The sequence below is a fragment of the Lipotes vexillifer genome, unplaced genomic scaffold (genome assembly GCF_000442215.2).
Source record: "Lipotes vexillifer unplaced genomic scaffold, Lipotes_vexillifer_v1.1 scaffold241, whole genome shotgun sequence".
In the NCBI taxonomy this organism is placed as follows: Eukaryota; Metazoa; Chordata; class Mammalia; order Artiodactyla; family Lipotidae; genus Lipotes; species Lipotes vexillifer.
This window is the reverse complement of record NW_006784922.1, coordinates 1,596,887-1,619,613: the sequence shown is the minus strand read 5'-3', so window position 1 is coordinate 1,619,613 and position 22,727 is coordinate 1,596,887.

Below are 22,727 nucleotides of genomic sequence, written 5' to 3'. Positions count from 1 at the left end.
CTGTCTGCCCAGTTCTGACTGAAGGAAACCCATTTCTTCTAAGTAAGATTGACAGGTTACTCGGCTGCAAATTAAGGCTCCAATGAAGTCTGAGAACACTGGAGAGTGGAAACCAAGAAAAGTGCAGCCCCCAACCCCCGTCTCTCAAATCCTTTAAATTATATCTCAGGGAACAAGATTAGGGTCCAGCTGTGTTGACTCCAGCTAGGGGTGGCTCAGAGGCCTACCACCTGATGACAGCTAAGATTTCTAGAACATACTACTGGCTGCTAAGCCAGATTTATTACATTAGAATAGCTACCGAAGATCTAGGACCCAGGAATGTGCATTTTACACAAGCTCTCCTATTAATTTTTCTGTTATTTTTTAGATGGATTATATATATCCGTTATCTTGGCTAATTCCAATTTTTAATAAATATTTACTAATCATTGGCTTACTATACTAGATCTTTGGGGCTACCTAAACAAATGACCACAAACTAGGTAGCATAAAATGACAGAAATATATTCTCTCACTGTTCTGAAGGCTAGCAGTCCAAACTCCATGTATAGGCAGGTCTGTGCTTCCACTGAAGACACTAGGGAAGGATCCTTCTCTCTTCTAGCTTCTGGTGGTGGCCAGCAATCCTTGGCCATCCTTGGCCATCCTTGGCCATCCTTGGCTTGCAGCTGCAGCACTCTAGTCTCTGCTTCCATTGACACGTAGCCTTCTCTTCTGTATGTCTGTATCCCTATTTCCCTCTTCTTACCAAGACACCATTCAGTGGAGGAAGGACCCACTGTAATTAAGTATGAGATATCTTAACTTGATTACGTCTGTAAAGACCATATTTCCAAATATGGTCACATTTGTAGGTACTGGGAATTGGGACTTGAACATATCTTCTTGGGGGACTGCAGTTTAACCTATAACACTTGCTGTTGGATATTTATGTTGTTTCTAATTTTCTTCCAAATGATAATGCTACAGTGGACTTCTTTTGTAGAAATCTTTGATGTCACCTTCTCTGATGATTTCTCTATGATCGATTACTAGAGGTGAGTGACGGGTCAAATGGAGTCAGTTAAAGTCCAATCAGGAAAATAAAAAAAACGCTCACGTTTTTCTAACATTGGGGAATTCATGCAAAAAATTGAACCTGTGTAAACAGGTTCTAGAAGTAGCCGCGGAGCCATCGGGGGACGTGAGGTTACCCAGAGCTTAAGAGTGAAGCCACTCACCCTCTGTGAGCATCTGACGGAATCTAGAACCAGGACAGGACTGTTGGGCAGGAGCTGGATCCCCAGCAGTGGCTTTAGAGGTGCCGCCCAAGGTTGAGAGAGGGGGGGACCTGCCTCATCCTCTCCTCCCATCCCCCAGCTCCTCACTAGTGTGTCCACGACCAGGTGACCAGGGAGCCTGAAGCACACAATCCATTGGGATCAGGCCCTTGCAATGCAGAGCAGACTAGGGACAGGCAGAGGAAGTAAGCTGAAGTAAACAGATCAAGGCTTGAACAGATGCGTGATATGTTGCTAAGTGCTTTCCAGAAAGTGGCTACCAATGTACACTCTCACAATAATAACTGAGGGCCTGTCTCTTAAAGCTTTTGCTAGTGTTGAGTATTTAAATTTAATAAATAATATTTCTTCCTAGTTTCCAAGGCAATACATATTCATTGTGAGAAATCTGTAGAGTAGAAAAGCAAACAGAAAAATATCAAAATCCCTTCTAACGCTGTCACTCAGTGGCAACCACTGTTAACAAGGGCCTCACACACACCAGTGAGAGCTCAATAAATATTCCAGAAACTCCAGAAACTAAGTGGCATTATCCGTTAATTGCGCTATTATATGCAAAGTAAGAGTTGCCCATGAATGTCCCTGTGGAAGATTTTTTCTGAGCATTTGCTCTCCTGAATTCCTGAGCTTACATCACTGTTAAAATATGCAGTATGATGCAACTCAAACATCCAGCAAGGAACCCCACAGATTCTGCCTTCTGATCCTTGGTTTAGTAATTCATCTTGCTGGATGGCAAACATTCAGACCTTTCCTTCTCAGCTTCCTATCCCCAAGTCCAGCCCAGTGTGAGGCTCATAGTAGGTACCCTATATATAAATGTGCATGTGTGTGTGTGTGTGTTTAATGATGAGAGAATGAGTGCACCAGTACCTTCTTTAAAATTAACCACATCAGCACAATCAGCCTTATACAAACTCAAAAGTAAGATAGGGAGGGCTTCCCTGGTGGCGCAGTGGTTTTGAGCCTGCGCGTCCGGAGCCTGTGCTCCGCAACGGGAAGGGCCACAACAGTGAGAGGCCCGCCTACCGAAAAGTAAGATAGGGAATACTTTTCTCACAGAATAACATAATCCAATTACTGCCTCTGGCCGTGTTCTCAGAAATGAGGGAGATGTGTCTCAGGCTATGAAATATGCCATAGGTGCTAGAGTTTACTCTTCCTTGGCCGAGGCAGCTTCCCTAGGTGTATTGTCTGACCAGATTTCAAATCAGGCAATCCATGAACACATCCAGGATTCAGACCAATGACAATGCAGACTTAAGTAAATAAAAGCCTATAGGACCTGCAGAAAGAGAGGAAACAGTTTGCTTACATTCACTTACAGACAGATGAGGTAGAGACAGCAGCTTGTCCCGGCTCCCAGCCCTCCGCTCACAGTATCAGAAGGCTCAGACGTGTCAAAGGCAGAGACTGTCTTTAAGTTCTCATCACTGGACCCTGCTTTGTATTTTACTTCCCCTACATTACTAAAGTGACGATAGAAAGGCCCCACAGGCCCCATAAAAGATAGGCATTTTGCAACTTTGTTGAGTCCTTGAAATAATTTCCAGACCCTCTTTCCCAAGAGACATGCGTAGTCCACCATGACGCTTGGTGTTACGTCAGACGAGGTTGTGAGTTATGAAGGAAGCTGGAAGAGGGATGCCTGCTGGTGTGTTAGGTCTAATCCAGGTGTTTCATGGGGGACCCAGGGGAACACAGCTGGGCAAAGGGAACTAGAATCTAGACACGAGGGTTGCAGAAGTGTGGCTGCCCCAAAGTAGGAGACGGGGAGCGAGGGCCATTCGCGCCTCAGACACCCTTGGCTCTTCTTGTCTGGGATTGCCATGGGATCGAATTCATCTTCCTTAAGTGGTCTAGGGCTAGCTGCTCCTCAAAAGTATCTTTTCCTTCCTTCCATTTTCAAGCCAAACTGTTCAATGGGGAGCAGTAGCTATCGATGCCTAGGCTAAAAGGCCCCAACACAGACTGGAAGTCCTGGGACACATCCTAGCTGGGTTCCACTGCTCCGTGCCCCCCTTCACGCCAGCATCTCTGCAGTGGACCTTCTCCCAGGGGAAGGGGCTACAGCTCTTTTTCCTTGCTCTGCCTCATTCAAACATCGCCTTATCCCACCACCCTGAAAGATTTTTAAGAATTAAGAAAATGTAAGAAGAGTTCCTTTTACAAAACGAAGTCTTAAACTAGGCAATTCATTCTTTCCTCACATATTTATTGAGTACTTAGCCTGTCTAAACCAAATTCGGACCCCAATATCCCATTTGGGGGGATCAGTCAATATTAGCCCAATGTCAGTATAATGTGTGTCATTTTCCATATTTCCCCTTTCCTTTGGCTTGCACCTGGACACTGGCTCCTTACAGGTGTGTCTCCAAAGATGTGTGTTATTGTGTGATTGTGTGTGTGTGTGAGTGTGTGTACAGGGGACAGGAAAGGCGTCTGGTTATCATTTCACACCGGTTACCCTCGGCATCACTCCGCCTTTGCTGCACACTGCTGCTGCTAACTGGCCCCTGTTTTAGCAGATGTCTGGGTATAAGGGCCCAGCTCACTTCTGAAGGCCAGCAGAGTCATTTGGCATCTGGCCTCTGTAGGCATCACACAGGTCCTGCTGGTCAGACCCTGCCCACGAGGAACACATGCCCTACCTCTCTCCTAGTATCCTGGAAACCAACAACCAAAATAAGAAAAGGTTCTCTCTTTTATCTTCAAAATACAAAAGGCATTCTCCATGCAAGGCAATTCTCCATGCAAGGCAATACTTTGAGAGTAAAGCCTCTTTGGGGTTGTCTGGCAGTTTTCCTTCGTGTGTGTGTGTGTGTGTGTGTGTGTGTGTGTGTGTGTGTGTGTGTGGTGTGTGTGTGTGTGTGTGTGTGTGTATGTATGTGTAGCATCACATATAAAATTTACAAAACCACTGTTAACTCCTCCTTGAAGGTTAGAATAAAGGGCTAACTGCCTAGCCTTTCTTAGTGGAGAGAAGGGGGTAAAATTCCTTTTGTTTCTTTCCAAATGTCTAGAGTAAGGAAGAGAAAAACAAACAAAAAGGCAACAATTCATATTACAAGAACTCATCTTGCTACATATTAATTCATTCCAGACTCAAAATCAGGTTACATCTGGATTCCAAAGCTGAAATAAATGTGAGCCAAAAGAAAATACTGGAGTGGTGGGAGAATTTATGTCAGTAGAAAAGGCGTTCACAGCGAGAGGGGGCAGGGCCTAAACGCTCAAAGATCTAGGCTCCTGGATTCTAAAAAGTGGAAGGAATCATTGAGACACAACTTCCCTCCCCATTTCAAAACCAATTTCGTGATACCCCTTGCAAGTGATGACCTAGTCTCAGACTATCTACACATAGTAGGAAAGGGCTTTTTTCTTCTTTTGGAGGAGGTTTATTCCTTGTCTTAAATCAAAACATTCTAAATTTCATCGCTTAGCCTTCGTTTTGCTTTTCAGGAGTAATGTGGAAGCAGGCGGCACAGCTTGCAGGCTGAAAGTCAGTTATCACCCTAACCCACCTGGCTCCCTGAGCGCCCCTGTTTCCACAGCTGGAGCTGCTTCCTCCTTACTGCAGGCCAGTTAGAGACCCAGAGGAAAGCAGCCCTGAAGTTCAGCCTCTGTGCTTCCGTCAAGCAGTAAGATGGTTTGTTCCTACTTCACCAATACACCCTAGTTCTAGTGACTCATGTTAAGAGCAATGTTCGCAACGCTTAAATATGCCAGAGTCGCTGGTCTAAGTGCTTTGCATGTGTGTTTGTGTATGTGAGAGATTTAATCCTCACAACTACCCTGTGAGGTGAGTACTATTTTTTTATCACCATTTTATAGAGGAGGAAATTGAGATCGCCCAGCTAGTTACTGGTAGGGCTGGGATTTTAAACTCTGGCATTCTGGCTCTAGAGTTCCTGTGCTTAATCACGAAGCCCATTGGTTCTCAAGTGTGAGCGCGCATTAGAATCACAGAGGGCCTATTCAAACATAGATTGCTGGGTGTTTCTAATTCAGTAGGGCTGGGGTGGGCGTGAGAATTTGCATTTCTAACTAGTGCCTGGGTGATACTGATGCTGCTGGCCTGAGAACCACTAGTTGGTGCTAACTGACTCTTTCTCTTGATCCCCACTTTGATGCCTGCCTGGTATCCCAGCTCCTCAGGAACTGGACAGCTCCAAGTACCAGAACACGGCTGGGTCTCCTCTCTCTGCTCTCAGATGCCCCTGATACTACTTGCTTTCCTGGACCTCTGCCTGTGTTCTGTCATCTGCAAGATGTTCCTGTTTCCATCCACCTTCCTGGGTTTTTCAGATGCTAGAAACTTCCCCAATCATAGCCACTCTGTGGTAGGTTTATCTGGTCTGTGGATTCTACTCTGTCCTGTCCTACATCTGACTGAGCTGTGGCTGACAACTGTCACATAACCTTTAACTTTTCTCTGACCTAGAACAATTAACCTAGGTCCTGTGTTCTCAGGTGACATGGTCTTCAAGATCTGTCACTGTTCACATGACCCTCCTCTGACCGTCCTCTAGGCCATCAATGCCTGTCTTTAGTGTGTGGAGCTCAGGACAATGCCCCTATGGGATCCGACCAGAATTCATTGGAACCACCACTTCCCTTCTCCCAGACTCTTCTATTTTATTAATACTGCCTATGATTGCATTCATCTACCCTTTTGGCACATATAGACTTTGAGCCCAAGACTTCCAAATATTTTTCGAACAAACTGTTCTCAGGCCCATCTTTTTCCCATTTTATGCTTATGTAATTTTTTTTTACCGTAACACAACGCTGTATAGTTATTCTTGTTAACTTTCATCTGGTTTGTTTTTATATTGTTCCAGACAATGGAATTTTTTCTTTTTGAAATGTCTCTTTATCATTTTTCTTATTATGAAAGAAATACTTGTTCATTACCCAAAAAAAGTCATAAAATATAGATAATCTAAAAGAAGAACATTCAAACTTTTATTATGCCACCCAGCCAGAGTTAATCATCACGAATGAATACCTTGGTGTATATCTTTCCAGACCCTTAACAAACATCTTTCCAAATTATCCATAAATAAACTTCTGTACATAAATGACCAATAGAGATCATTTTTAGACTCATTCTTACATCCAATATATTTAGTATATAGCTCTCCTAGCTCTGAGTCAGTCACAAAGTGACTTCTCTGTTTTGGTGTAAGTTGTCAAAAAATATTGTATAAGATAGGCAAGAACAGACTACTCCTGCAGCATAGTCCAAGATCCTGCCCTCCAGAAGGCTGTTGATTCATCATTCAACATGTATTGTATAGCAGTTTTCAACCAGTTAGAAATCCATGTCTTAGTACTTTTAATCCAGTTTTCCATCTTATTCTGATGGACGGCGTGAGGAGATTCACCTAAGTTGTGATAATCACTACATAGCCCGCAGGTGTGATCTAAGTCTTGTAATTCCCAAAACACCAGGCTTCATATTAAGTAGACTATTTGTAGATTACAAACTCCAATATTATACTAACCTACCTCCTTTCAGGCACCTTTTCCATTCCATTTCCAATTTTCAGGCACCTTTTTTATTCTTCTTGATTTTCCAAAAATTACTGGCAATAACTCTGCAGTTACTTTGGTTAGTTCTCTCAGCCCCTTGGGATAGAATTCATTCAGGTCTGGAGACTGCAGTCTTTTACAGAGAGACATCCTGTTCTCTTACTATCTTGGCTCCTATCTTGGACATCAATAACCCCCTAACCATGTTTATTCCACACAGTCAGGTCTGAAGATCTTTCTCTTTTATTGAGAAGATGGAAGCCAATTAGGGGTTGTGAAGAAATTCTTTTCCCCTCCTGTCATCCACTGGCCTTAGGACATTAGCCTCAGTACACAATCCTGGCCATTTGTGTTCTCATCATATCCAACAAAACACCATTTTGATGACTCCAGATTTTTCCATAAAAAAATTGTTTTCTTGGCTTCAGCCTTCCAGCTACATTTTTTACTCTTTTACACCAATCTTTCTTTTTCCCCTTAGTAATGCACTGATGTCTGATCTTGTGTGTGTGTGTGTGTGTGTGTGTGTGTGTGTGCGTGTGTGTGTGCGTGAGTGTGTGTGTTCTTTTACAATCTGATTTCATTGAAGTGGCTCATTTGCTTCCTATATTCCTCTCTCTTTTCCTTCACACCAAGATCATTTTTTTAAATCATTTTTTCAGATTTATTTCTTTATAGTCTTAAGCCACTTCCCCCTTTATAGGCTCTAGATATACCAACATATCTATCTCTTTGAGGTTTTGAAATACCAGATACATGCCTCATTCATGCCCTCTGCTTTCCTCTGGGCTATCATAAGGATGGTATAGAGTATAATATTCAATAAAGAGTGTACGGATGTCATATTCAATATGATTATTAGGTTAGTAGCAGCAGAAACAGACTCTGGCTAAGTTAAACAACAACGGAATTTGTTGGGAGGGTTATCAGGAAGCTCACAGACTAATAAGAAGATTTGGAGCCAGGCTCTGAAACTGACAGAACCAGGATGGCTCCAGAAGTTCACTTACCAGGAATTATTCTCTCCTTGTGTCAATCCACTTAAAAGTCTTAGGAGAGGGTTTCCCTGGTGGCGCAGTGGTTGAGAGTCCACCTGCCGATGCAGGGGACACGGGTTCGTGCCCCGGTCCGGGAAGATCCCACGTGCCGCGGAGCGGCTGGGCCCGTGAGCAGGCCCGCGTACCCAAAAAAAAAAAAAAAAAAAAAAAAAAAGTCTTAGGAGAGACAGTGCATCTGATTGGCCTAGCTAGGTCCGACAGCCATCCCTTGGCTAGGGGAAGGCAGGAAACCTTGACTGACATGCCCCAAAGGACTGCATGCAATGCGGGGGGAGGGAATCACTCCCCAGGGGATTGGGGTGCAATTACGTGTAGTGGGGTGAATAGAGTGCTGAAGAATAACAAATGTCCACTAGCTACCATCTCCCAAGGATAACCTCACTTCCACTTTACCAATAGGATCTAGCTTTTTTCTCAAAATTAAGCATTGGTCAGCACTGATTTTATCTGCTTCTGAAAAAAAGATGTTGTTAGCAAGGGGCATTAGGAATTTATGAGATGCTCTGTTTTGAGCAAGGAGAGACTTCCCACAGGTATCTGAATAGTGGAAGGAAATCCTAGGAATACCAGTAATCTCTGCCAATGTTAATAATATCTCTGAGATTCTATTTCCCTTGTGCTCCCAAATCTTCTAGAAAAGAGGATCAACAAAGAAATGCATTTACCTCATATTAAAATACTAAATTACAACCATAGTTTGGGTTTACTATGTAGACACATAAATGTTGTTCCTGAACCTTTCCCGTTATTTCTTCCTCAAAATTATTACTTGTCCTCTTAATAACATTAGTAACCCTTTTCATATGGTGCTGAATATGGACCTCCTGATACTCTGTTTCATCTTTCTTTCATTCCTGTACCCTTCATAATATTCGATGTTACTTTTTTTTCTTAGACTTTTTTTCCCCTCATCACTGTTTCAGGAATGTCATTTATTATTAACCTATTAAGTGTGTTCCTTCCAGGCTTTATAAGTGGCCCTCAACTTCTGCCAGGAACTTCCGCCAGTCATGCATGTAGCCATTCATTTCTCATGACTGTCTTCCTTTAAGGAGAGAATATTCAACAAGAAGGAATAAAAAAATATTGTGATGCTTGGTTCTTCTCAGTTTCCTATCTAGAATCCTATCTAGATATGCAAGTTTCTTCTAATTTTACCATTTGCTCCCACGTGGCAGGTGACTTATGACAGGCTTTCCTTTTCAAATACCCTCCAAACAGATAACCCAGTTCTAAATTGACCAGGACGTGTCAGCTGCAGTCATCTCCTTATCCCTCACCACGGAAAAGCTCCACAAGACACCTTCACCTGGAACATCATTGAGCACGTCGATATTGGAGGAGTGAGCAATTCTCAGCGTCATTGATTCAGAGGCAAAATCTTACAAGATAATGATAGTGGGTGGAAGAATGAGATTAAGGGAGATTAAGGGGTAGTAGAGCAGCAAAACTCCTTGAAGAGTTTTTCTCATATCATGCTGGAGATCTCCTCCTGCCTCACAAATCAGAATGACAGCAGAGCTAGGAGATTATTTTTTAAAACTTCATACTTCCAGGGACTGTATTTGAAACTGAGGAAGGGCACACAAATAGTCTACATGTCATACACAGGTGTCATCAACCCCAGAAAGGCTTGGGCTATATAAGAGAGGTTGGTGACTTGAGCCAAGACACGCTGAGAGCCCTGTTAAGATTTTATATTGGGACCTGTCATTGGGATGCCCTTTTCGTTTCAAGGACACACTAATCTGGAAATTTGAAACTTGCCCATGACTCAGTTTCCTTTCCTTTCAACTGTCTTTAATGAAGTCACGAGATCTGACAATGGCTAAACAACCAGATATGGATGGATCCTAGGCTCTGGCACTTACTAGGCAAAGTAGCTTTTGGGGGTACTTAGATGTGAAGGAAGCTGAGAGTGAAACATTTGTCTAAAAGAATGCTAAGCGTCAAATGGGGGAAGCCAGGTTCATAGTCCAGGGATTCAAGAACAACACAAGAAGTGAGGAGAAAAAGCAGAAATACGGAAAGGCCTTTTTGTCCTGAGTGGGTCTGGGAGACTGGAGCTCTCTCTCTTTATAGGACTGACCCTCTGGGGTGTGGGTAGGGCAGCCGGGGTTAAAGGTACTGGGCAGACTGAATAAGAACCCCTGTTTTCAAAGAAAGAAATACCCTTCATTCTCTTAACCTGACAGCAAAGTAAAAATCAAAAGACTTTCTCCTAGAATGCCAGCCACTCAGCTGATCCCCTTATCAATAGAAGCTGAAACATCAAAGGCATGGTTTGTCACACAGTGTACCCAAACCAGCAGCTACCCCTGAACGGTGTAGGACAGCCTCGGGATGCAAGCGTTGTTGGGAGACGGGGCTAGGAGGCTTAACTGAAGCTAGCTTGAGTCAGATTGTGTATTTATTTGGGGTCAGCTCTAAAGTTGATGGAAATGAGGGCTGATGTCTCTGGAGAGGCCACAGTCCTCAAACCACCTCTTGGAACCACTTCCTTTCATCAGATTAGCTTACCCCACTGATGATTAAGGCATGTGAAAGATGCAGAGAACTGTGCAAGAGATGTTCTTGGGGAGCAGTGATGGTGGTGGAGAACGGGACACACAACGATACCGTCTGACCCCAATAATTTAACTACCCAATGATTGTACGGGAATACAATTCAGATTTCCAGTCTATATTTCCATTTTCACTCATGCAAATAGGAACACAATGAAAAAGATGGTGAAGGAAAAAGATATCATAAGAATGAGATTATTTCATCATATCAAGGAAAAGAGAGAGAAAGTGTTCATGAGTAAATCAAAAAGGGATGTTGGGTAAATAATGAGCACATATTCTCCGTGACGTCAGGGTACACATAATAAAAGCAAACAGACTGCAGCCACAGCCAGAGGGGACATTGACCTGGTAGTAGAATTTCCTCCTCGGGAGCTCTTTAGAGCAGAGAGGATGCTCTTGTTTTAACATGGCTTCCGGCTTAGTTGCAGTCCCTGCCCCTCACACACATCCTCACTGCCTCGGGCGTGGTAAGCTCACCTCAACCAAACACACCCCGCTGCTGTCACCAGTCTCTGCCTGAATTCCTGACCTACAGGGTAACAGTTCACATTGTTGTTTAAGATGCTAAGTTTGGGGGTGATTCATTACACACACAGAGAACCAAAACAGCAACCTGTGGGGCAGGAGGGAGGGAGGTGGGTCCAGGCAGTGGGAGCAGTTGAGCTGTGAGAGCCTTAGCTGTCCCTGTGAGAATTTCTGAAGCCGGCATGACCCTTTAGAGTAACATGTTTTCTTTTTTTAAATTATAGCAATTTTATTTTTTCACCTGCTCCATGTAAGTAGATAAATGGCTTCCTTATTCTTTTCCACAGCTATATAGTATTCCACCGTGTGGAGGCAGGTACCATCATTTATTTAGGAAATCCCCTATTGGTAGGCGTTTAGATTGTTTTGATATTTCAAAGCATGCTTCACAGTACATATGTACACAGTCCTTTCCATGCACAAGCACAGGTCAAAGCATAGAACAAAACCCTAGAACTGGAATTGCTGATATGCAGGTTTCTCACTCACGGTCCAGTACTGATCTATAGGAGTTATGACCTGGGAACTGCCTAAAGGCCCCACTGTACCCATCACACAAGGGGCACTTCACGTGAGCTCAGAGGAGATGCTGTTAAACCTTATGGGTGCATTACACAAAGACATTAAAAGAGAACTGCCTGAACAAGTCCTCCGCTGTGTCCTGCACAGACTTTCAGGTCAATACAAAGTTCTTAAACACCTTCTGTGCTAGGACACCATGAGACAGCCGAAAGAAAGAAAAGACTTCAGGAGCTGAAGATCAAGCTACCCAGTCAGTGGGACCCAGAAGAGCTGCATCCAATCAGCTGGGTTTTCTCCCTCACTGAGGCAGTTCCAGTTACCAGGGGAGAGGCTGCCCTGAGGTCACTGAAAGACCACACTCTGTGGTGGTCTTTCCCTCCCTCTCACCTGCTCTCTCTCTCTCTCTCTCTCTCACACACACACACACACACACACACACACACACACACACACACACACACACACATTTTGTGATAAAGTACACAAAAACAAAACAGAAGACACTAGCTGAACGATTTGGGTTTCCCATTATCTGCATATAATTCTTTACTCCGGAGTGGGTATTTTCATTTGTTTTGATAAAATGCACATATGTATTTCTGTACATCTAGTATTTCAGTGGCTTTCAAACTATCTTGACTATGAGCAACGATAATAAAAACATTTACAACACAATCTATCCATCTATGTATATCTAAAAAAAAGTAGCAACCACCAAAAGCATTTAGCTTTATTGTGCATAAGACTCTCGGATATTTTCTATTCTAGTCTATTCCATTTTGTAAAAATGCCGGTCTCAACCCACTTGATTTCATGACTCACTCATAGGTCAAGATCTGTAGTTTGAAAAACAGGGCACACCATAGGCCTGGGGTAAAACTCAGGTGTTTGTCTTGTGTGATAAGAGCCTTAAAAGCCTGTGCTGTCTGCTTGCTAAATTGTTCTTTCTTTAAAAGTTAAAAGTCATCCTCGTTAAATGTATAGGAAGCAACATAAATCTACCTTTCTCAGAAGTTGGCATTAATGTGCTGTAATTTGGTGCCGGTGCTGGGAATATCAGTAAGTGCACCTGGCTCTGCCATTCTGCTTGTCTCTCTGTCACAGTTGGGGCATCCCTCTAGATGCCCTTTGAGGCAGCTCAAATGAAGAGAATGCAAATGCTAGTCAGCCTGGGCCAAGAATCTGTCTCCCTGACTGGCTCCGTGGCAGAGAGGCATGTGCATGTCTCTGTCACTCGCAAGAGTGATTTCTTGTAAGGGGAAGCCAGGCAATGGAGTAAAATGAGAAGCAAGGAGAGGGGTGCAGGTGTGGGAGAATTCTCCCTAACCATATGCTATCACCCCCAAAGCAGTATAAATGATGCCACATTTGTGTTCAGGTCAGTTCAGGAGGATGGGGGAGAGAAACCGACATGGTTTGTAAGCCACCTGTGTGTCAGGTCCTTTGCCAGGCACATTCCCGTGTGGTCACTGTAGTAAGTGTAATAGGAGCTAACTGTATTGAGTGCTTATTTTGCTTTAGGCATCTATAAGCATTATCCCTCTTAAATCTCACAATTCTATGAGGCAGATGCTATGTGATTCCTAACTTTGCAGAGAGAAAACTGAGGCTTAAAGGGGGAGAATCACTTCCTCCAGGTTACATCACTGGTGTAAGATGGAACCAGGACCAGAGCCCAGGTCTGTCCAAGCCCAGAGCCTGTGCTTGTCACCACTGATACGCATCATCTCTATTTGGCAGATAGAAAACCAGCTCAGAAAGGTTAAGTAGTCTGCCCAAGGTCACACCTGTCGAGGTGACACAGCCAGGATTCACACGGAGTCTGCCTTGACACCATGTTCTTTTAATAGAACCACTCGGCACTACTGCATCCCAAGCCCACAGCGACCTGGAATAATCTAAGGGGAAATGCGGTTCTTCCAGGAATGCAAGCATGAATGTGGTTGGGTGGACCGACCCCAGGGCTGCTAATGAGAAACGTGGACACCGCTGTTGATTCTCCATAAGATGACTGGTGGTGGGCGGAAGGGGGCAAGTCTCAGATGAATCATCCCTTGTCTTCAGACAAATAGCAGCGCAAGCTCGTGGACATTTCTGAGCTCCCTAAGGGTCAAACCTAAAGTTGTGATGGCTTTGAAAATTTTTCAACTCAATCTAAAGCCTTGACTTAAAATTCCGTCTTAAACCAGGCACCTTCTGAGAGGCCAAGAGAAATGTTACACTTCGTTGCTTAGATAAATAGAAGCAGATCGTTGGAGGGCAGGAACCATGCTGCTTGGTTCTTAGAATACTTAGTACTCAAGTCTTTCTTCACTGTTACCTTCTAAAGCCCCAGAAAAGGAATTTCTAATGCCAGGGAAGACATTTAAAACGTGGGGGAAGGGAGAGGTGTCTAGATAGGTAACCTCTACCAATTCCACTGAAGGCCTTTGAGTAATAGTTGTTAATATTATACATAGTTAATTTACATGAGTAGAATTCTAGAATCATCCCCTCAACAGGAACTTAATTATTCTGCTTGTAATTTGAGAACTTTCTATACAACTGATGTATAGTTGTTTATTAGGGCACTCATGTCAATGGTCTTTTTATTTATTTATTTAAAAAATTTTTTTTTACCATATGATATCACTTATATGTGGAATCTAAAATATGACACAAATGAACTTATCTATGAAACAAAAACAGACTCACAGACACAGAGAACAGACTTGTGGTTGCCAAGGGGGAGGGGGATAGAGGAAGGGAAGGATCGAGAGTTTGGGATTAACAGCTGCAAACTATTATATAGAGAGAATGGATAAACAACAAGGTCCTACTGTATAGTACAGGGAACTATATTCAATATCCTGCGATAAACCATAACGGAGAAGAATATGGAAAAGAATGTATATACGTTATACATATATATGTATATATAACAGAATCACTTTGCTGTATGCCAGAAACTAACACAACATTGTAAATCAACTATACTTTAATAAAATAAATTTTTTAAAAAATTGAATTTAAAAAAAAATTGAATTTAAATGATGTTAGGTGGGGACGTAGTTCCCACTTCATCACAGTTCCCCCAGCTCTACATTATCTCACACAAACCCCAATTCTGATTTTAAGCTACTTGCCTGACCCTGCAGGAGTCAGTGTTTGCATCCTTTCTGTTCAAGGCAACCCGTCCCTTTGCAGAGAAGGAGTGTGAAGCCCAGAAGGGCTGGGTGACAGGTCCAGGGTTGCTCAGGGATCACTGTCAGGGCACAGAGGAGGGAACCCAGGGGTCCTCCCTTCCAGCCAACACTCACATCTAGAGTTGTCAATCGCCTTTTTATAAAATGGCCTCCTGAGGTCAGTGGGGATGGTGACTGTGTGAGGCTCATTCTGGTATGTCCAGAGCCTCCCAGCACAGTGCCTGTCACATAGCAGGCACTCAGTAAACATTCATTGAATGAGTAAATGAAGTTGCTGATGCCCCTTTTTAAAATTTCAAATGGGAAAATAATGGTTGGTAATACTACAGACAGATTTTTAATTTTAAGAGTAAGGATCAAGGTTTTGATGAATGGATACTGTTCCCTAGTTTTAGAGGCTAAGTATAGACTTTGATCACTAAATGACTCATATTAGTACTAAACTAGCCAAACGCGTTCTTTCTCTCTAAACAAACAAACAAAAGTCTCATAGAGGTTTTCTGTTAAATTTTTTTTAAGTTTTTACAGTGTAAAATTGTAAGCTTGGACAAGGGGATAGACAGTTCCCAGCAACTTGGCTCCCGGTTGGATGCATGTTCTACTGCTTCCGTGTGCATGGGTGTCACCACCCTCCAGGCTCACCCAAATGGAAGGTGCAGCTCTGCCCACTATTCACAGACAAGTCCCAGCAAAGACAAACCCCAATCTTTTTGGTACAAATTTTACAAGGGCCAACCCAAGGTATATCCAGCTTACTGTAGTTATTAGCTCACCTGGCAATTCAGGGTCAAGGGAAAATAGGATCAGGGAACATAAAAGAAAATGGACTAGTAAAACAGAATAAAGCAACTGGGATAAAGACTTCCTTTCAAAACTCAAGCAGAGTCATTGTCCTTTGAAGGATGGGAGGTACCAAAAACCAGCAGGACAACAGGAATAAACCCCATATAAATCACTGGAGCATCCACTTTCTGTTTACAAGGAAAAAGCTCTAGTCCATCTTTTATTTTCTATTTTTATATTCAGGAGAAACGAACAAGTAGATTATAAAATGAATTATGGATCTCAGCATTAACAGCTGAACAGATAAAGGAATTTAAATAAAAAATTATGATCACGATGAGATACCATTTCACACCTATTAGGATGGCTCTTATCCAAAAAATGGAAACTTACAAGTATTGGAGAGGATGTGGAGAAATTGGAAGCTTTGTGCATTGCTGATGGGAATGTAAAATGGTGCAGCCACTGTAGGAAACAGTTTGGCAGTGCTTCAAAAAGTTATACATAAAATTACCATACGACCCAGCAATTCCACTTTTAGGTATATACCCAAAATAAATAAAGTAGGGACTCAAACAGATATTTCTACACTAATGTTCATAGCAGCATTGTTCACAATAGCCAAGAGATTGAAACAACACTGTGTTCATTACAAGACAGATGAATGGATAAACAAAACGTTTATCATACAATTCAGTCTTAAAAGGGAATGAAATTTTGATATGTGCTACAACATGGATGAACCTTGAAAACATTGCTAAGTAAAATAAGACAGACACAAAGGACAAATACTGTGTGATTACACTTATATGAAGTTATCTAGAGTAGTCAAATTTGTAGAGCCAGAAACTAGAATATAGGTTACCAGAGGCGAAGGAGAGGGGATACTTATTGTGTAGTGGGTACAAAGTTTCTGTTTGGGATGATGAAAATTTTTTGGAAATGAATAGTGGTGATGTTGTACAACATTATCAAAGTACTTAGTACCACTAAATTGCACAATTAAGAATGGTTAATATGACCAGTTTTATGCCACACATCTCTTACCACAATAAAAAAGAATATATTGTAAAACCTGTGAATATTTCAAGTATCTTCACAATATCGTACAAACATCACCACCAGCTGCTGCCACCTCCCCCAGAGTAGGTGTTCCATAACACAGAGTCAGGCGAAATGGGATCTACTGATGTTCACTGGATGCTCAGCTGGCCTAGAATAGTTTTCCTACACCAGGAACTGGGGGACATGGGAGCTGCCCCTCGGCTTCTAAATCCCCTGGAATAGCTCTTGCACAACGCAGGGCTGTGGGGAAGGAGGGACTGGGCTCACCACTGCCCCGCTCAGCTCCTCCTTAGTGAGCAAAGGTTTGGGTGGGGGGAACTGACACCACCGCCTGGTCACCCACCCAGGATATGTCTTCTGCACGGATCTGGGGAGATGGGAATTACTACCTGGCTGTCAAGCCCATGGCAACAGTCTTGCACAACATGGATCTGGGTGGGTGGGGGGCAGGGGCGGTGCAGACATGCCTACTACTGTTCCTACTGAGTTTCTGCAGATTTTGTTGAATACACATTTCTGAAATTGTAAGTTCTTTGGTCAAGCTCCAGAGATTTTGAATGGTTATCTTTGCTAGGTTTTACCAGTTTAATAAATGTCTCTCTGGGAGTGAGGTTGCACTGGGATCCTCACACCGCTGTTCTGGGAGCCCCCTCCTTCGCCACAGAGTTTTAACCATAAGGGAAAGATGCATATTTTTGAATAGCAGCATTTTGTACAGGTCCCCTTGAAGGATACTCCTGGTAAGTTCATGTGTCGATTTTATACCCTTCTTACAGTATTCCAAGGAGAAGCAGAGATAATGGCCACATCCAATCCCAAGTCTGTCTAAAACCCTGCTGGAGGTGGTGGCCAAGCCCTTGGCTCAGAGAGCGAACAGTCTGAATAAGGAGAAGCATCTGATTAGATAAATCTGAGATCAAAAGTGAAGTGTCCCTGCAGGAAGGTGAGACGATTAGCATCTTGGAGGCACACAGAGCTTTTGGAAAGACAAGCCCTTTGAAATCCACAGAATCACCTGTGTTCTTCAGATAGGCACTCAGAGTGACTTCTGAAGGGATTAGACCCTGTCTGCTGTGCTTGCTTCACAGAGATGCATCATCATATTTGATGAATGTTTATCGAATGTCCCCGGGAGAGTGACATTGTCATTATCTGTTTCTAAGGCTCTGGATAACCTTGTTTTGATTTGTGCTTTCTCTTCCTGTAAAGATGTGGCTATTGCTGGGGATTTCATACTTCTTTTATTTTTAGTTGGTTTTTAAAGAGTGAGAAGAGGTAGCTGACTCAATGTTCTATATATGCAGTCTTGCAAAACCACAGCTGAGGATATTAAATAATATTCTGACTTGGATAAACTGCCACTCAAAGTGAAGGTGTTTTCTTCACTAGACTTGCTACAGGTTGGAAGGGAAACTGCCCTTCAACAGTGGCAAATGACACAGCCATCATGTCTGCAAGTCCAGAATGATTGATAGATTTTACCTCATCTATTCCCTCATCTCACACAGGTTGGAGAGCAGTTTCATTATTACTACTTTCTAGAAGAAGAAATAAAATTATTTGATGATTTTGATGAATTGCTAAAACGAACGAAGTAACCCCTTTAGATTTCTCTTAATGTATCTCTCCATTTTCCTTCCAAAGGCCATTTGTTTCTTAAGATCTGCCCAGTGAAGAGACTTGCAATGCATATTTCAAACATCAATTTAAAATGATTCGTCAGTTACGATGCCAGAAACTAATAGCCCCCCCCTTCACATTGCCTCTGTGATCTCCGGCATGTCCTTCCAAGCACCCTCCCCCTTTCCCCCTCCCTGCCCACGTGCATGCTGAATAGCAAGGATTTCTGGCTGGACTTATTGTTCGGGTCAAGTTCAGAGAGTGTTCTTGTGTTTCTTTCATCATCTAATAAAGATGGGGGGCAGAGGTCAGGGGAAGTACGTCTTGGAGATGAAGGGCAAATTGAGATCTTTGATTCAAAGACTGTGGCTCCATCACTTTCTCGTACATTGAAATGGTATTCATCCCACACTTCCTACTGCAAATCACTCTGGTACGACGTGACAATGCAGCAGATACACAAGGACTTTTCCCACATCACACTACAAACACAGACACCCTCTCCGGGGAACCTAAGAGAAACTTTTGGGCTTCCACTTCCCCTCGTTTGTTTGAAGGATCAAGAGAACACAGTTCCATTTTCAACAAAAATTAAAAAGGAAAATCATGAAAAGAGCCAACCTCCTTTTTTTTCTCTCAATATATTGTTGCATCCAGGGAAGAGGAAACAGTGAGCGCCACTGATACTGGGTCCCCAGAGACCCTGTAAGGGTCACTCCCCAGCTCTCAGATGAGCTCCTCTTACTCTGCTTGCAGAGCAAGTTCCTAATGGGACTGGAAGTTACTCTTGGCTCAGGGCTGCCGTGCAAAAATGAAATGCCATGGTGCTTCAGGGAACCAGGCTGCGTTCGTACCTGGGATCTTACAAGGAGGACAGTGTTTAGCTTTAAGGCTTTGGAGATTTGGATAAGGAGATTTGAAAAACCGTGTTCCTACCACCCTCCATAGGCCTGTAAGAACTGTGTGTTCCTTAAGGGCGGGGACAGACTCCTGCCACACATTTTTGTTTTTTATTTCTTCTTAAGGTACTTACTGTCTGTGGTGCCATGGCCCAATTCACTTTGGGACGCAAAATATGACAACATCTTGTTTATTCTGCAGTGTTGCAAAATAATGTGTGCACTGGATAAAATTTTCCAGATAACTGGACTGTCACCCTTTGAGAACTGAATAGTTTAAAATGAAAATGGATTTGGAGTACGTTTAGTTAGTAAATATGGTAGAGAGGATGAACTGTTCTTTGACTGTGCAAGTCCATTATCATGAACACGTATTATTTTACTGGCTGGATCAGAGATGTCCCCAGGGCCTGGGGAGATGAAAAGGACTCTTTGAGCCTCACCTTACGGTCTTGGAGTTCTAGCCTCCTTCCCTTGGTTTACTGAGTTCTAACTCTGTGTCCCTTTCTCTTCACTGCTGCCATTTCTTCCCAGAATCCGTGTAATAAGGTTCACTGTCTTTTTCAGTCTCAACTATTTTCTTTTTCGCCAATCATAACCCAGAACAAAATTGAGAGAAACCAGATGGACTTACTTTTACGTATATTACTTGGCAAACATGCTCTTGCCAATAGAGTAAAGAGCGTGGGTTTTGTGATAGCTATAAAAGTCGAATTCATCCTTTCTGCCATTATGTAAGGAGACGGACTTTATAACAAACGGCATTCTATTTCGTACTTAGAAAAATACGTGTTTATCTTGTTATGAAAATTAAAATTTGCTTTAAGCAGAACAAGTCGATGGGACCTCCAAGACAGATTCGGAACCATCCATTCCTAACTTCCTCTTTGCTACCTTTTAAATCCAGGCCAGTATTATCTTCTACAGACTATTAAAACTGCCTCTTACGCAGACCTAGAGGATGGACTTGAGGACACGGGGAGGGGGAACGGTGAGCTGGGATGAAGTGAGAGAGTGGCATGGACATATACACACTACCAAACGTAAAACAGATAGTTAGTGGGAAGCAGGTGCATAGCACAGGGAGATCAGCTCGGTGCTTTGTGACCACCTAGAGGGGTGGGATAGGGAGGGTGGGAGGGAGACGCAAGAGGGAGGAGATATGGGGATATGTGTATATGTATAGCTGAGTCACTTTGTTACACAGCAGAAACTAACACACCATTGTAAAGCAATTATACGCCAATAAAGATGTTAAAAAAAAAAAAACAGAATTAAATGTAAGACCTGAAACCATGAAACTTCTAGAAGAAAACATAGGAATAAAGCTCTTTGACATGGGCAAAAAAACCCTGCCTCTTAATGGTCTCCCAGCATCATCCTGGCTTCCTTCCAACCCACCCTTCACAGGATAGTCAGAATGAGCTTTAGAAAATGTAAATCTCATTATTTCACCCCCATGCTCAGTGGCTTTCCGTGTCAGACTCACCTTGCATCACCCTCCCTCTCCTGCTGTGTTCTCCGCACTGTCCTTCTTTCCTTGGCCACGTCCCCTTAAATCACAGAACTTTGCAGATGCTGTCTGCTCTGCCTGAAATGCTCTTCCCTTTGTCTTCTCCATGGCTGGGTCTTTCCGTCCTTCAGTTCTCAAATTAAACGTCACTCCCTGACCACTCTAATTAAAGTAGATATTCACTATTATTGTCTATCTAGAGTAGAGGTGTGTGGATAGACATATGGGAGTGAACACAAAGTATGAAAATCTTTGTATCACATGCTAACACCCATCAGATAGCATCCGCCATGGATGAACATTAAACAGTGAGGCAGACAAGTGACCTTGCCAGTTGACTTCAGCCCTCTGTCAACAGCCACTCCAGTGCTGTAACAAAGAGCATATGAATGAAGGGGCCACAGTGGCAGAGATGGAGGCTACACATGAGCACAACAGCATGAATTGCATTTACCAAGGCTGATCTATTGCTGAATATCCAACATACCAGCAATGAAGACTGATGCTGAGCTTGCAATATGGCACCATTGCTCAAGAAGACCACTTGGTCACTTGGTGAGAAGTTGACTCTATCGAGTCCCTTTTGACTTGAAGAGCCCGTAGCTCTTTGCCTCAGGAATAGATGCATTGTACTTCAGATGTAGGTTTGCCCTTTCTGCTGGTAGGACCTCAGCCAGCACTACTTTGCAAGGGGTAGGGTTATGGAGTGTTTGTTCTATTGGCACAGAATCCTATATATTATACCACATCAAACCACAGAATTCACATTACAGTAAATGAGGTGAGAGATGGGCCTATGACCACAGGATCTATTGGTCATATCACATACACACCACCCAGAAGTGGTTAGCTCCCTAGAGCTCTTCTTGGAGGAAATACTCCACAAGGATGGGGTGTCATCCTCCAGTGCATTCATTGAATCAAAGACTTTTATATGGTCCTATGTCCTCAACAGGAAGAATGCCTCGGTCCAGGGATGAAGGGTGGAAGCAGGAGTGGCCCTACTTCCCTTCACTCATAGTGACATGCTGGGAGGCTTAGTATTTCTCGTCCTTGTGACACTGAGCTCTGCAGGGTTAGCAATTCCCCTCCTCAAAGAGGGTACACTTCCACCTGGGGCATAGCAAGAGAACCATTGAATGACGAGCCATGTCTGTCGCCAGGGCACTTTTTATTCCTTGTTTCCAGGGACCAGCAGATGAGGAAAGGAGTCACCATCTTCGCAGAGGTAAACCACCTGATCAGCAGGAGAGAGTAAAGCTGTTGTTACACAAGGGGTCAGGGAAGAATGCATGCGGAGCCCACTTAGGGTTCTTTTGGCATTTCCTTTCCCACCTGTGACTGTAAATGAAAAGGTACAGCAACTCCATTCTGAGAAGGACATCTGTCTTAGTCTGTCTGGGCACAGACTGAGTGGCTTACACAACAAACGTTGATTTCTCACAGTTCTGGAGGTTGGGAAGTCCAAAATGAGGTGCCAGCGGCTCCTGTGTCTGGTGAGGACCCTCCTCCTAGTTTGCAGATAGCCACCTTCTTGCTGTGTCCTTACATTGTAGAGAGAGAAGACTCTGATCTTAGCACTGATCCCATCATGGGGGTCCCATCCTCATGAATTTATCTAAGCCTAATTATCTCCCAAGGGTCCTACCTCCAAATACCATCTCACTAGGGGTTCAGGCTTAAGGGGCGTTGGGGGTGGGGAGGACAAAGCCATTCGGTCCAGGGCAACATGATGACCAAGGCTCAGACCCTTTGGAGATGAGGGTCTGGGTCAAGCCACCTGGAAAGCCACTGAGCCTGGCAGAGAGGGAGCTAGACAGGTAATGGAGGAAGGAGAAAATGAACATCAGTGTGTCTCCTAGACTAATTGTAGCGATGGGGCTGAAGTTTATCCACTACTCTCCCTTTCCTTAGTTCTCCCTCGGGGAGAGAGGCCCACTGGAATCCTGGAGAAGATATTCGGTGAGTGTATGTGAAGAAGTGGATTGGAGTGATGCAAGAGGTGGGCTGCGGCAGACGCAGAGATGAGTGACCCAGTCTCTCTTCAAAGACGGCCTTGTGCTAAGCTGTGGGGAATGCAGTCAGCAGACGCCTCCAGCCAGCAGCTCCTTGATCCCCTCAGGGTCTGTCCCTGCTGCAGGGTCACACCTTCCTGAGGTCACGCTCTT